The 13,160-nt window shown below is 40.2% G+C and overlaps 1 protein-coding gene across 2 annotated transcripts in view; it reads left to right on the top strand.

The window, feature by feature from the left end:
* The window catches only part of zmp:0000000755 (phosphofurin acidic cluster sorting protein 2), a 60,432-nt gene that overhangs the window by 10,433 nt on the left and 36,839 nt on the right, over nucleotides 1-13,160 (top strand). The gene's annotated exons all lie outside the window — the stretch shown is intronic.

Here is a 13,160-nt window from a genome sequence, read left to right as displayed (position 1 = left end):
GTTTTAGGTGTAATTCTGGTGTGTTCAAGCTCCCAGGGGTCAATGCAGAGGTCTGGCAGGCTTTCCTCAACTTCATTTTCATTGCTTTTTTATTCTTCCCCAATCCATTTCATTCATCAGGGCTGTTTTAAAAAATGAATCATCTTCAGTGATATTGGAAAAGGCTTACATAAGTAGGCTATAAATACTGAACCCCAGCACATTTGAATTTATTCATGCTGTTTTGCAATTCCAAATATTTCCTAGTTAGTAGTGGTGCACAATAATAGCTGAAAGGATAATCACAGTTATTCTGCTGAAAATTGTCACTATTATTTATCCATCTGTGGCAACAAAGTAACTGTTCTGCATTTTTTAAAAACAGTAAAATGCCTTCAAATTAAAAGTGTCTAGACTTTATAACAGTATACATAAATAGGCATGTGTCCCGTTTAAACACAGTTTTCCCTCAACACTTGGTTTCTTCTGTCAAGGTGTTTGTATTTCCTTGGTCAGTAGGCTAGACGTAGAGATTGTTTTAAACAAGGCTTTGCTCTTGAGCTTTTGATCCTACCATAAGACTGCAGGCAAAGGAACATTCCTGCCAGGCAGACCATCCACCTTAACAGGATTTTAAAGCTCAGTCATAACCTTGTCAGAGTGTGTGACCCTGTAGGATTCACCTCTATCCATTGTACTGTAGACTCATTATGAAGTCATTGGCTGCAGCAGGCGTGAACTTGAAGACCTATGTCGTTAGTATGAGGATGTTCTGCAGGGTACTGTGGTTAAACCAATAACATCATGGTTTTCTGTCATGTTAGCCCCTGTTATGATGTATTGTAGCTGATCCTGTCATGGTGTCTTACAAGTCCAATCCCCAAAAAGTTGGGACATCTATCTATAAAAGCAAGTTGTGTGTCTGTGTGTCTGTGAGTGTGTCTGTCTGTCTGGCATATCTCACTGACCGTTAGTCAGACTGACCTAAGATTTCGTATGTGGCTTGTGCATGCCACGAAGGTGTGCATCCTCAATTTTGAAGATTTTTGAATTCATTTTTCAAAATATCACCCACCCACCCCATTGTGTGATAGGCCTACACCTGGTCAGTAACACAATTCACTCTGGATTTCCACGCCTGACTCATCTCATCTGTAAGTCTATTTAGCCTAACCTATCCTTCGGAGTTTTAAAGTGCGCTACAAGGTTACATATTTCAATAATATTCAAATAGTTTCCAGCGAATATCAATGTTCAATGTGTATGTGCTGGATGGTGTGGAACCTTATGAACAGTAAGTGTTTCATGGAGTTGCAGACGTTGTAGTGGTCGGCATGTAATGTGCAAATTCTGTCATTCGCGATTAGCATACTAAGCAGAGACTTGGCTTCATTCACTTCTTATGTTGCATCTCCCACTATATGAATACATACTTCCCATGGGCACTGCACTAGTTGTGTTAAATGTAATAAATACCCAGATTACAATGATTTGCAAATCTCATAAACCCATGTTTTATTCCCAATAGAACATAAACAACATATCAGATGCTGAAACTGAGACATTTTACCATTTCATGGAAAATATTAGCTCATTTTGAATTTGATGGCAGCAACACATCTCAAAAAGTTGGGACAGGGCCATGTTTACCGTTGCATAGCATCTTCTCTTCTTTTGACAACTAAACTACTAAACATCTGGGAAGTGAAGGGACCAGTCGCCGGAGTTTTGGGAGAGGAATGTTGTTCCATTCTTGTCTGATGCATGATTCTAGCTGCTTAACAGTCCTGGGCCTGTGTTGCTGGATTTTTCATGATATTAAGCGCCAAATGTTTTCTGTTGGCGAAGGGTCTGGACTGCAGGCAGGTCAGTTCAGCACCTTGACTCTTCTACTGTGAAGCCATGCTGTTGTGATTGATGCAGTATGCGGTTAAGCATTGTCTTGCTGAAACATGCAAGGCCTTCCCTGAAAGAGATGTTGCCTGGATGGGAGCATATGTTGCTCTAAAACCCCAATGTACCTGTCAACATTGATGGTGCCTTTCCAGATGTATAAGCTTCCCACGCCATAGGCACTTATGCAACCCCATACCATCAGAGATGCAGGCTTTTGTCCGTGACTGTCTGCTGATAACAAGTTGCTGAAGGGTCCCTCTCTTCTTTAGTCCGCAGTACAGGGCGTCCATGGTTTCCAAAAAGAATTACAAATTTTGATTCATCTGACCACCGAAAAAGTTTTTCCATTTTGCCTCAGACCATTTTTAATGGCCTAGAGAAGACTGCTGCCTTTCTGAATTGCGTCCACATATTGCTTCTTCTTTGCATGATACAGCCTTAACTTGCATAAGGATTGCATGGTGAACTGTGTTCACAGACAGTGATCTCTGGAAGTGTTCCTCAGCCCATCCAGTGATTTCCAATAGAGAATCATGCCTGTTTTTAATGCAGTGGGGGCTCAAAGATCACAACCATCCAGTTTTGAACATCGACCTTGGCCCTTCTCCTGGTTCTCTGAATCTTTGAATGATATTAAACACTGTAGATGGGATCTTCAAAGTCATTGCAGTTTTACGTTGGGGAACATTTTTCCGAAATTGTTCCACAATTTCTAGATGAAGTTTGTCACAGATCTGTGAACCTCTGTCCATCTTTACATCTGAGAGGTTCTGCCTGTTTGAAATGCTTTAATATCCATTCATATTACTGACCTGTTGCCAATTATCCTAATTAATTGTCAACTTTTTTGGAATTGGGGTTGAACTTTGGTTCTGATTTTGCCTGTGAACATGCCACGTCTGGTCTGATCTTGTCTTGCATGGCCACTACAAACATGGGCCTGCTGACCTCATCAGTTTGTGGTCAGGGCTGAACAAAAGAGCTGTTTAGCACTGCAAAAACGGCAACAAAGGATGACAGCCATGAACTGTGTTCCTGAAAATGATTGTGAGTTCTCTGGTGTAATGAATGCAGCACAGGGTTGTAATTTGTATATAAGAGTCTGAAGAGTTGAGACAAGCATAAAGTAGTCTGATGAACCTCAGTGTGAATATGTGTATCTTGTGTTGAACACTGTTTTGTCTTTTAATTTGGCTTGGCGCCAGTAGTACTGGGAGCGCTACAGCTCACAGCATGTGCTTGTCTTGATGGTGAAACATGGGGACAGGTTTACCCCATTCTTGCGTTCCCTGGTGACACTGAACAGCAAGCTTTTTCTTTTTTTTGCATTATCTAAAACAAGACTTTTTCTCTGCCCCATATTTCTGAATAGAAAGTAAGTTGCTAGCACACCCTTCATTATCAGAGAAAAGTCTTCTACCAAACCACCCACACAACAAGAGCATACTGGTCAAACCTATGATTCACACTTCACAGACATAAATCTTTTTTTTAAATGGGCGTTTGAGGGAAAGCACTAGCTTAAAACACTAAACGGAAATAAAATCTGGCACTGAGCTGAAATCCACCAGCTCTGTGTGTAGTATTACATAAAATGTGGTGGTAATCTCAACAACAGTCTGATTCTGCCACAGCTCCGGGGAGCCTCATGACCACTGAGTTCACAAAGACCATATTACAGAGTATTATGACAGATATGAGTGCAGCGATTATGTCCTCTTCTCCCGTATTCTCGGAAGCAACTGGTTCATCTACTCCCCAATCTATTTTTCGTTTCATAACGCGCCCCTCAGGCTGCTTTCATACCTGAGTGATGACACCTGTCCTGCCTTCCTGTTGCATCAAATCGCTCTGTTGCAGCTCATGTGTCTCCACCAGCTGGCCCAACAAAGCTATAATCCATCCTCGCAGTGACTTGACAAAAAATACATGCTAAATGAGGCATATTACAAATCACTAAAGGGATGTTATTGGTAGCATCTTTATTACCAGAGGCAGTTTTTAGAGCTGCAAGGGTTAGTTGATTTATCGAAAAAATATTCCCTTCTAATAATTTATTTATTGTTAAAGTAATTTTTTATACAAAAATGGCAGAAAATGCTGTTTTCAGCCTCTTAAATATGAATATTTCCTGCTTTTCTTTGTTTATATCATATTATTTGGAATATCTTTGTTTTTTGGATTAAGACACTTAAAAGAGCAAAACAAAGAAACCGGGATAACTATTTTTAACTATTTTCTGGCATTTTTTATAGACCAAACAATTACTCAATATTGAAATAATTGTTCGTTGTAGCCCGCTAGTTTGCTCGTTTTCCCTTTGTCTTTGTGGGTTTCCTCAGATGCTCAAGTTTCCTTGAACAATCCAAAAATGGTGGTTGAGGTTTGACAAGGAAGTTGTGCATTTAGCCATTGCTTGGCTAAAATATAGCTGTTGGAACACAGTGAGCATACAGATGGAGAGCGGAGGCTTTCTAAGTGCATGGAAGAAATACCTCCCACCTTGTGGATTATGCTAAAGCAGTTTGAGATGTTTCATTAGATGTTTGATTTTTTTTAACCACATTTTTCTGGAAAGAAAACATTGCTGTTTTTTTTTTTTCAACCACACTTTGACCACAACAAGCTGTGTGCCATTTATTCTGAGAGAAGGCAGAAATCTCCAACACTTGGCAATCATTAAACACATGAGGGAAAATATGTATTTTTGATTATGAGATTAACTTTCCTTATGAAAACTGAGACATGACAGAATCCATTATAACTAACATTGAACATGAGTAAGCTGCAGACTGAACAACACTCTTCAAGCTTAAAGCTGTTTTAATGTTTTGATGCCCCCGACATTCAAGCTTATGTCTATAAAACATTGTAAGTGCTCTGTTTAGCTTAATCACTTGACCATTGGCCAGGCTTTAAGCTTCCATCTCGTTACAAAAATATTTTGTATTGTGTTATGATTAATGAGTGCACACCATCTGTTGTTTTGCATTATGAGAAATAATGCCCGATGTGAAATGTTCATTGTTTCCAGCCATAAAAGATTAAAGGATATCTTTGTAAAGTCTATCCCAATGCTGACCTCTGACATTCAGCAATGTGTTGGCATCAAAAAGTCAAAACAGACACATGACTTGGCAGCCCTTAAGCCCACGACTGTGGCTCCACAAACATCTTTGGCAAATCAGAAGCCATCCTATGAAGATTATTTCTCATCCAGAGATCTGTTTGCTTTCAGTCTTATTTAGCTGTTTTTACACTTTGAGTCCTTTTGTTATTGAATCACACATTAATAGTCACAGAAACTTCAAATGAATAGCCTCCTCTTGTTCTGGGTGCACCCTGGTCTCAGCCTCTTCCTCCTCCTTTACTGTGAGCTTGAGAAGATTTCATTCAGGGAATTAAAGCCCAACCAGCATATGGCCATCTGGCACACACAACCAGATATTTGGGGGGCTAAAATAGCTTTTGCATGCAAGCCTAAATGCAGGCTAAGCTCTTATGGCACATCTTACTGTGCGAACTTGTTAAAAACCGATCCATTCAGTCCTTTGGATTTGTCTCCATAATGTTGATTGGATTAAAAAAAAAATTAATATCGCTGCTTCAAAATTACGTCCCATTACTTCAGTGTCCCCTCTCACCCCATAGTGCTCTGTGAATTTGAAAATACACATGTAAAGAAGATGATTTATTTCCATAGGTGGTGTGGGTATGGATTAGAGAATGTAGGCCTGTGCTGTTTTGTTTTCAGTATGATTGAAAGGCTATAATAAAATATTAAAAATAAAGGAAAGGAAGCTTACGTGTTTGCTGCTTGAGCACATCTTGCTAGTTCCATAGGCTAGCTCGCACTGCCCCTCTTTTTCTTGTAGGAGAATAAAATATTCAAAAGAAGTAGCTTTTAGACCAGCATAGCTTTTATTTGGACTAAATTATGCAACTATACATGATCAAATAATAGTGTTATGAAAGAACAAAGTGCTATGGCTTTCTTCAGCGAGAGCTATGACTGTAGAGAAAGGGCCTTTTTTGTAATTCTCCCACATACAAGCCAGCACCATACACAACATCCTTAAGAATTCCATGCAGAGCATTATGTTCAAGCATGCTTTATTAAAAGAATGTGACCGCCTTCACATCTCAAGCAGAGAATACGAGAAATGGCACATTGAAAGCACTAAAAGCATGACTCCAAGTCTTTTTTCTTTCCCCCAAGCTTGGAAGCCCCCCCAGCACATACCAAACATAGACAGTGTCTTTTTCATTCAGCACTCTGTTACATCACTCATCCTCCACTTCCCCCCCTGCTTTGTGCCTCTGACAATTGCTGTTCAGTGATCCGAGGGCATGGAACTGGCAAAACATCAACTAGAATGCTGACCAGGGGGAAAAGAATTACAAAAGTGTGTTTTTGTTTAGGCAGCATATCATTCAATTCAAAAGGGGAATGTTGGCCTCTCTTTGTGCAGTGCACATTCATTTGTAGTGTATGAGTGCCATGTCCATATTTGCATGATGAGGATTCACTAATGCTTCAATCTTTCCATCTGAGACTAATGAGAATACAAGCAATGACACTCACTTTGAATAAGCAGCCTTATCTCAGCATAAACGCTTTGAGTACTGTAGCCGCTGTCTCTTTGTAGGCTCTTAACTTAAGGGTGTTTCAATCACAAGTTATTTGAGATGTTGCTGTCACTAAAGTGGTCCAGAAATAGTGTAAAGATAGAAGCCACATGTACTCTTACCCGCCAGCATATCTTGGACTAATGGCTTTGAAGGATGTTGCTGTAGATGAGGTCTGTGTTGTTTGTTGATACCAGTCCAAACTAGAAACACTCTTGAGTGATGTTGTGATATTCGTGTAATGGAAGTATTTTTTTCAACATAGTAAGCTCGACTTTTTTCAGAATAATTCTACTGTTTTCAACTGATCTGTTCCTCAAGGAATTCTCATTGTGGAAAGATTAAATATTTATACATCATAAGATTTTCTTTTTATGATATGAAGAAAGATCGGTGTGGGAATGGCCCCTTTTTGTTTTGACTTTTTAAAAACAAGCAATCAAGAGTCGGAAAACCTCTGTGGTCTCAAATTCTTCATCTTATTCCCTCACATGCTTTTAGTCAAGACTTATCAAATCTGATGTAGAGTCTGGGGACTTGATTTCAGATTTGGGGTTTACATTTTATAAATTCCTTTTGATGTCAGTGAAATATAAACTATGTCTGCTGCTGTCACGTAAGCAGTCTCCAGACAGACGTATCATTTTACCAAAAGATCCAAACTCAAAGCAGCGATCACCGGAGCTTGGTGTCTGGGCTTGAAGTTGTCTTTGAGACCCGACTCCAGAGAAACCTGTGTGAGGCCCTGTGTGTGTGTGTGTGTGTGTGTGTGTGTGCGCGGGTGTGTGTGTGTGTGTTAAAGAAAGTCAGGCTGACTCAGGGGAGGGTGAGGTCAGAAAGGGGCTAACCAAGAGGATTATTCGCTCTACTGTGTGTGTGTGTGTGTGTGTGTGTGTGTGTGTGTGTGTGTGTGTGTGTGTGTGTGTGTGTGTGTGTGTGTGTGTGTGTGTGTGTGTGTGTGTGTGTGTGTGTGTGTGTGTGTGTGTGTGTGTGTGTGTGTGTGTGTGTGTGTGTGTGTGTGTGTGTGTGTGTGTGTGTGTGTGTGTGTGTGTGTGTGTGTGTGTGTGTGTGTGTGTGTGTGTGTGTGTGTGTGTGTGTGTGTGTGTGTGTGTGTGTGTGCCCCTGGACTGCTCCCTGACTTCCACCCTGCTGTCCACCTTTAATCCACCTCCCACAATTGATTTGGTTTCCTCTGATGTCCAGCCTCACTGCAATACAAGTGGGCCCAGTTATTCAGTCTGCACTGGAAGGGAGAGAGGCTTCGCCCAGACATGGCAACATTACTGTCTCTTGTCTCTTAGGGCTGGTTATTGTTAGGATTTTAACACTTTTGTTAATGATAATGCTTATCGATCTCGTGCTTTAACAGTTATTTTTGTAAGAGAAAAACTCAAAATAAATCTAGAACAGAATTAACATTGCACATTTTTCTCATATTAAAAAATGTATATTATTGAATATAATAAATAATTAATAGTTAATGTTGACTTTATGAGTGCAGACATATTTAGCTATAAGCAACGAGCTAGGCAGTCAAATACCTTGAATTTCTCTGCCTATTTTTGCTTCATGTGCAAAAAGATAGTGACTGTTTCTGCCCTTACGTGCAAAAGATTTGTCGCTCCTGTATCAAATTGCCAGTATGGACTCTAGTAAAGTGTAAACAGACCTTTAAACCTTTAATTCTCTCCTTCATAGTCAATATGAGTAGGGTCTGTGTGTGTGTGAGTCCCCATTCCTCTGGATTGGCAATAGTGAAAATGCCTCTCTTTGTGACCGGTGATTCAGTCTCTATGAAAAGCTTCATACTTAAGTGATGAAGTGTTAAACTTGCACCTCACTTGAACCGTGAAAGCATTAACTGTCCCTCCTGAAGTCTTCTCCTCATTGCTTTAGAGAAAATGAATGAAGCGGCCGAGGTGAGATAATGCGCCATGCCATATAACCCACAACCACAGGGCTCTTATCTAAAGTCAAATATTTGACCACGGCTGTTTGAGTGTATTGCCTGATAAGTTATTTTGTTTGTCTAGCACAGATAAAAGTGAAAGGATTTAAGCGTAGCCTCAGACGCACTGTCTAGTGACCTCAGCAGAATTTCTCAGTTCCTTTTCCAACTAATAACATCAAGTGCCTATGATGCCTTTAAGGTTTTAACCAATAGTCCTTATAGTCTTTTCTCAATCGATGACGTAGCTCGTCTTAGCCTTTTCCATCACACATTAGAGGCAGTTGCCACCTCCATATTTTTGATTCCCTTAGTAATATATGAATGTCACTTTGAGCAGGGCTTTATAATCTAAAAGAGGGAATTGGCCTTGTAATCTAATGGCCTTGCTTTTCTTTAGAGGCCCAAAAGGTCAACAGTTAATGTCAGTACAGCGAGTGACTTGGACGCACTAATGGGCTTAGATGGAGCGGCACTACTCACGCTGCTGTAAGTGATGCCATATAGGCTAAACCTATTAGCTGTAGAGTGCTCAGGCACCTACTGGGCACCCTCTGTCAGAGCAGTCAATAACAGCTCATTTGACATGATATGACACAGTTGTTTTATATGTCCGTGTCAGTAATGGAACATGTCATCTAGGAAAAGATTTGCACGCTAACCGTAATTAGCCCGCAGTTGGACATGTTGCTGATTCCTGTGTTGCCTTACAGCCGCTGACATGATTTAAACTTAAATTATTATTACTGTGTTGAAGGTTAAAAGTGAGATGAGTAGCAGTCCTGCATTATAAGTGTTATTGGCAATATGTCAAAGGTAAAAGTAGTAGTTCTGCAATACAATCCAAAACACTTGGAATGCTGTGTAAATTATAAATAAAAACCGAATGCGTCAAAAGAGTGTCTATTTACAAAAATGATGAATACTAATTTGTGTTACTTTTTCTAGAACCTGACCAATATGTGGTTTTTGTCACCAATACTGACTTTTAGAGGTAAAAATTAGTTATTATGGCATAGTGAATTTTTGAGTTGGATCAATATGACTAGACAAAGACTCTGACATGTGACCCCAAGTTTACCTTAACCCCAAACAGTTCTCTCTACAAGGCCTAACCTTAAACTTAAATCCTAACTCCAACCGCGGAGGTGATGCTACGGAGAACACCATTCAGGAAACATCATTTGACGGGGTAACAGATTTCGACACAACACCTGTATTTTGAAGTTTCGCAACAAGTTAGTACTGTAGGTAAATATTGTTGTTTCTCCCGATGTCCTAGTCATTCTCTGTGAAGTCGAGCCGTTTACGCACGTTCTTCTGGGCTTTTTAGTAGTTTAGACATTTTAAATCATGCTTAAAATGAAATTTCAGCTCGCTGTTCATTGTTTGTTTACATTCGAGTACTTCAAATATGGCTGACATCCGGGTAACTGGCTACAATGTGCTGTGTAAAACATTTTAAAAAGTGCCGGTCATAGCTGCTCCTCCTTCAAATAATAGCCTCCCCCTATTATTAGCTGGGTCCCAAACTGATTTTTTTATTAATAGAAGCCCCGGCTACTGTTTGAGGAAATACGGTAACTCATTAAAAGTAAAATGATCTAAGAACTTTAGAGGGAAAATTTCTCTTTGCAATGTGATAAGGAGCTGCAACAGAGACAACTGGTCTAATCTTTGACAGTATAATGGCATATGTGTTTTGTTGTTGTTGTTGTTACTGTTTTTTGCTAAATCCTATTTTATTAGTTAATTTATATTTATGACTGTCAAATTGATGTAGTGTAGTAAAAAGTACAATATTTCCTTCTGAAATCTATAAAATGGGGATACTTAAGTAATATCAAATTATGAAAAAGTACTTAAGTGCAGTGCTAGGGTAGATATGCTCAGTTATTTTTCAACACTCGTCCTCCTGAGCATGATCAAACCAGCAAACGAGTTACTACCAGTGCAGCAATGTGCATGCAGGGATCAATAAAGTCAGTCTATAACAATGATCACCCAATCAGAAGAGCTTGGCAGGCGATGTGTTGACTTAACTAGCGCAGACACCCAAAACTAAAAGAGGGATTTCCCCCATGGGCTCTTATCATCTGGGAAACAGACAGAAAATGTTTCACTTATCTTTGCTGCCTACCTCCCGTCTGCAGAAATATTGAACTGGAGACGGCTGTATAGATTCTCCACCCACCCTGTCTTCTCTATGGATTGATAACACTGCTGTGTTCTGGTCCTGTTTGGCACTGAGAGGCGTGCTGTGATCCCACCCCAGGCTCTCTCTGGGAATGTGGGAAAGACATTCCAAAAAAAGGGATTAATGCATCTTTCTAGTGGCCTCCACAAGCCCCTATTTTGATCTCGAGTGTGTGCCAATGTCTGGAGGGCAGACCATACCATAAATAACAGCCCCTCCCCCTTGTATCTCTGCCCTCAGAAACACACAGTATACCCATACCAACAATCCAAGCTTAATTATCCTTGACCCACTGTATGCCTCTGCTTTTTTAGCACGGTGATTAGTGCTTTTGTGTGACACCTGGTCCGTCACTGCAGTCACTGATTGGCTGGCAAAGTGAACTGGCACTTAGCAGGAGCACAGGGACAGACTGGCACCAGGCCAGAACAGATGGCCACGAGTTTCACTTGCAACACAACACAGTGGCAGGCAGGAGTGGAGATAACACCTCTGTCTAATAATAAAAAATCCCCGGTTCCCTAGGTGACCCCTTCAGTGCCTGCAGCCTTTTTAATTACATGTGAATCCCAGTCTACTGAGAGTAAGAGAGAGAGAGAGAGAGCTGTGACGGGATAGAGATGTTGTTAAACCATCAGCCCTACTCCCCCCCCCTCCCCGACCGAGAGCTGTGGCCGACTGGTGACTCATCCTCACCATAAGGCAAGCTGGATCCATGCGCTACCTACCAGGTTTAACATTTAATTATTTTGGCCTCAAATAGATTTGCATTTGTTATTCTAACACACATAGGCAACTCAGATTGTCATGCAGCCATGTGGATTGACAATTCATACTAGAATGATTAAAGTAAAAAGGTCGTACAGTTATGTCGTCACCGATTTGGACCAAAGGGGGACTCTACACAGGAACACCAAGATCCTGTTGTTGAAAATTTTATATTGTCATCATTAAAGATGTATTCTGCTGGCTGCCTAGATAAACATCTCTCAGGATCTAATGACCTTTGGCGAGCTTCCTTCCTTTTCCTTTCCTACGAACAAACATATTAATCAATGCAATGAAGACACTGATGGAAGGAAATGTATGTTAGCAAACTGAACACACTACATCTCTTCATAATGTCATTGATGGGAAAAAAGGTAGTGAAACTTAAATTTTAAAACCAAGACAGACAACATAACTTTGTATGGTAGAAAGAGGAAATGAAATTTATTGTGACATTTAAAAGTCAACTGAATGACCGAATGTTGACTGACCAAAATCAGAAGTCAGAGATTTGTAAAACTAGAAACATTACACTGTAAATGTAACTACAAAGCGTTTGTTACAAACGTTTAAGTCTTGGCTTTCAAACTCTCATTTCTTAATCCATTCACATTGTTTACATGTTTAAAAATGATCTTTCAATCCTTTAAAGTTTTTAATTCTTGATAAAAGTATGTATTCTTTATGCCCTATAATATACATTTTTTTAAAGAACCGACCATTATTGTGGTCTGTAATGCTACAATTTCCATTGTGCTTGGACTTTTATTAATATTGTATTTCTTATTACTTAAGTGTATGATTCAAATTGTTCAATACAGTACATTTGTTCAAAGAAAAATTCTTAATTAAGAAGAAAGATGTCCTGATCTATAAATTGATTCTACAGACTAAGGAAAAGTCTTTTTTTGGTACAGATCCTGTATGAAAATTTTGTTGTAAAAATTAATCAACTACCACATATGATTACTCTTTGACCCTGTTTACAGTTTTAAAAAGTGTTTAGGTGACAGCCGACAGCCAAGCCGTCTCCAAGGTGTCCAGCTGATCACTTATGTTCAGATTTCGTTGCCTCCTGTGTCACTTCAGTTTCAGGGTCAAAGGGCCCCGGACGCACAGTTACTACATTCACACTCTCACCAGTCACATTAGTGGCTGTGTCAGTTTGGCTGGAGATATCGCTGTCAGCTATATCCAACACCTCTCCTCATATACGGCAAAAATGATGGACAGTCATGCTCACACTTTGTCCTATTCGTTGTAAAAATGGGCAGGTTAGTGTTGGCATGCTGTCACCAAAACAACCACCACGTCCTGCACTGATGATGTATTTTCCTGTTAGGTTTTTGTTGGGAACACATCAGGACACATTAGCGTTCACAAAGTATATGTGGTCCCAGACCACCTCGGCACGTGACTTGTGTGATTGGTTTACAATGCTTCTTGGTGGTCGTTTAAACTTGTATTTAGCGCTGTCCACTTGTGATCTGATCGCCCAAGACGCATTTTTAAACCAAACAGGGTCCCAGTGATTCATACTTGCCTGCAGGGAGTGGCTGAATGAAGTCAGTGAGTGTTGCAGAGTGGCTCTCAAGGAAAGTGGCTGACTGGATAGCTATTTGTTTGCTTTGTCTTTCTTCCTCCCATTTGACTCTGGCGCAGACTGATCACAATTTAATGCAGCAGGACTTGTGGGAAAAGTGGGTCAGCAGGAAGTTTAGCAAACTTGGCTTGTGTGTTGTT

This window comes from Centropristis striata, chromosome 20, assembly GCF_030273125.1.
Source record: "Centropristis striata isolate RG_2023a ecotype Rhode Island chromosome 20, C.striata_1.0, whole genome shotgun sequence".
NCBI classification, from domain to species: Eukaryota; Metazoa; Chordata; class Actinopteri; order Perciformes; family Serranidae; genus Centropristis; species Centropristis striata.
Note: the sequence above shows the minus strand (reverse complement) of the source record. Positions and strands in the feature narration are given on the sequence as shown.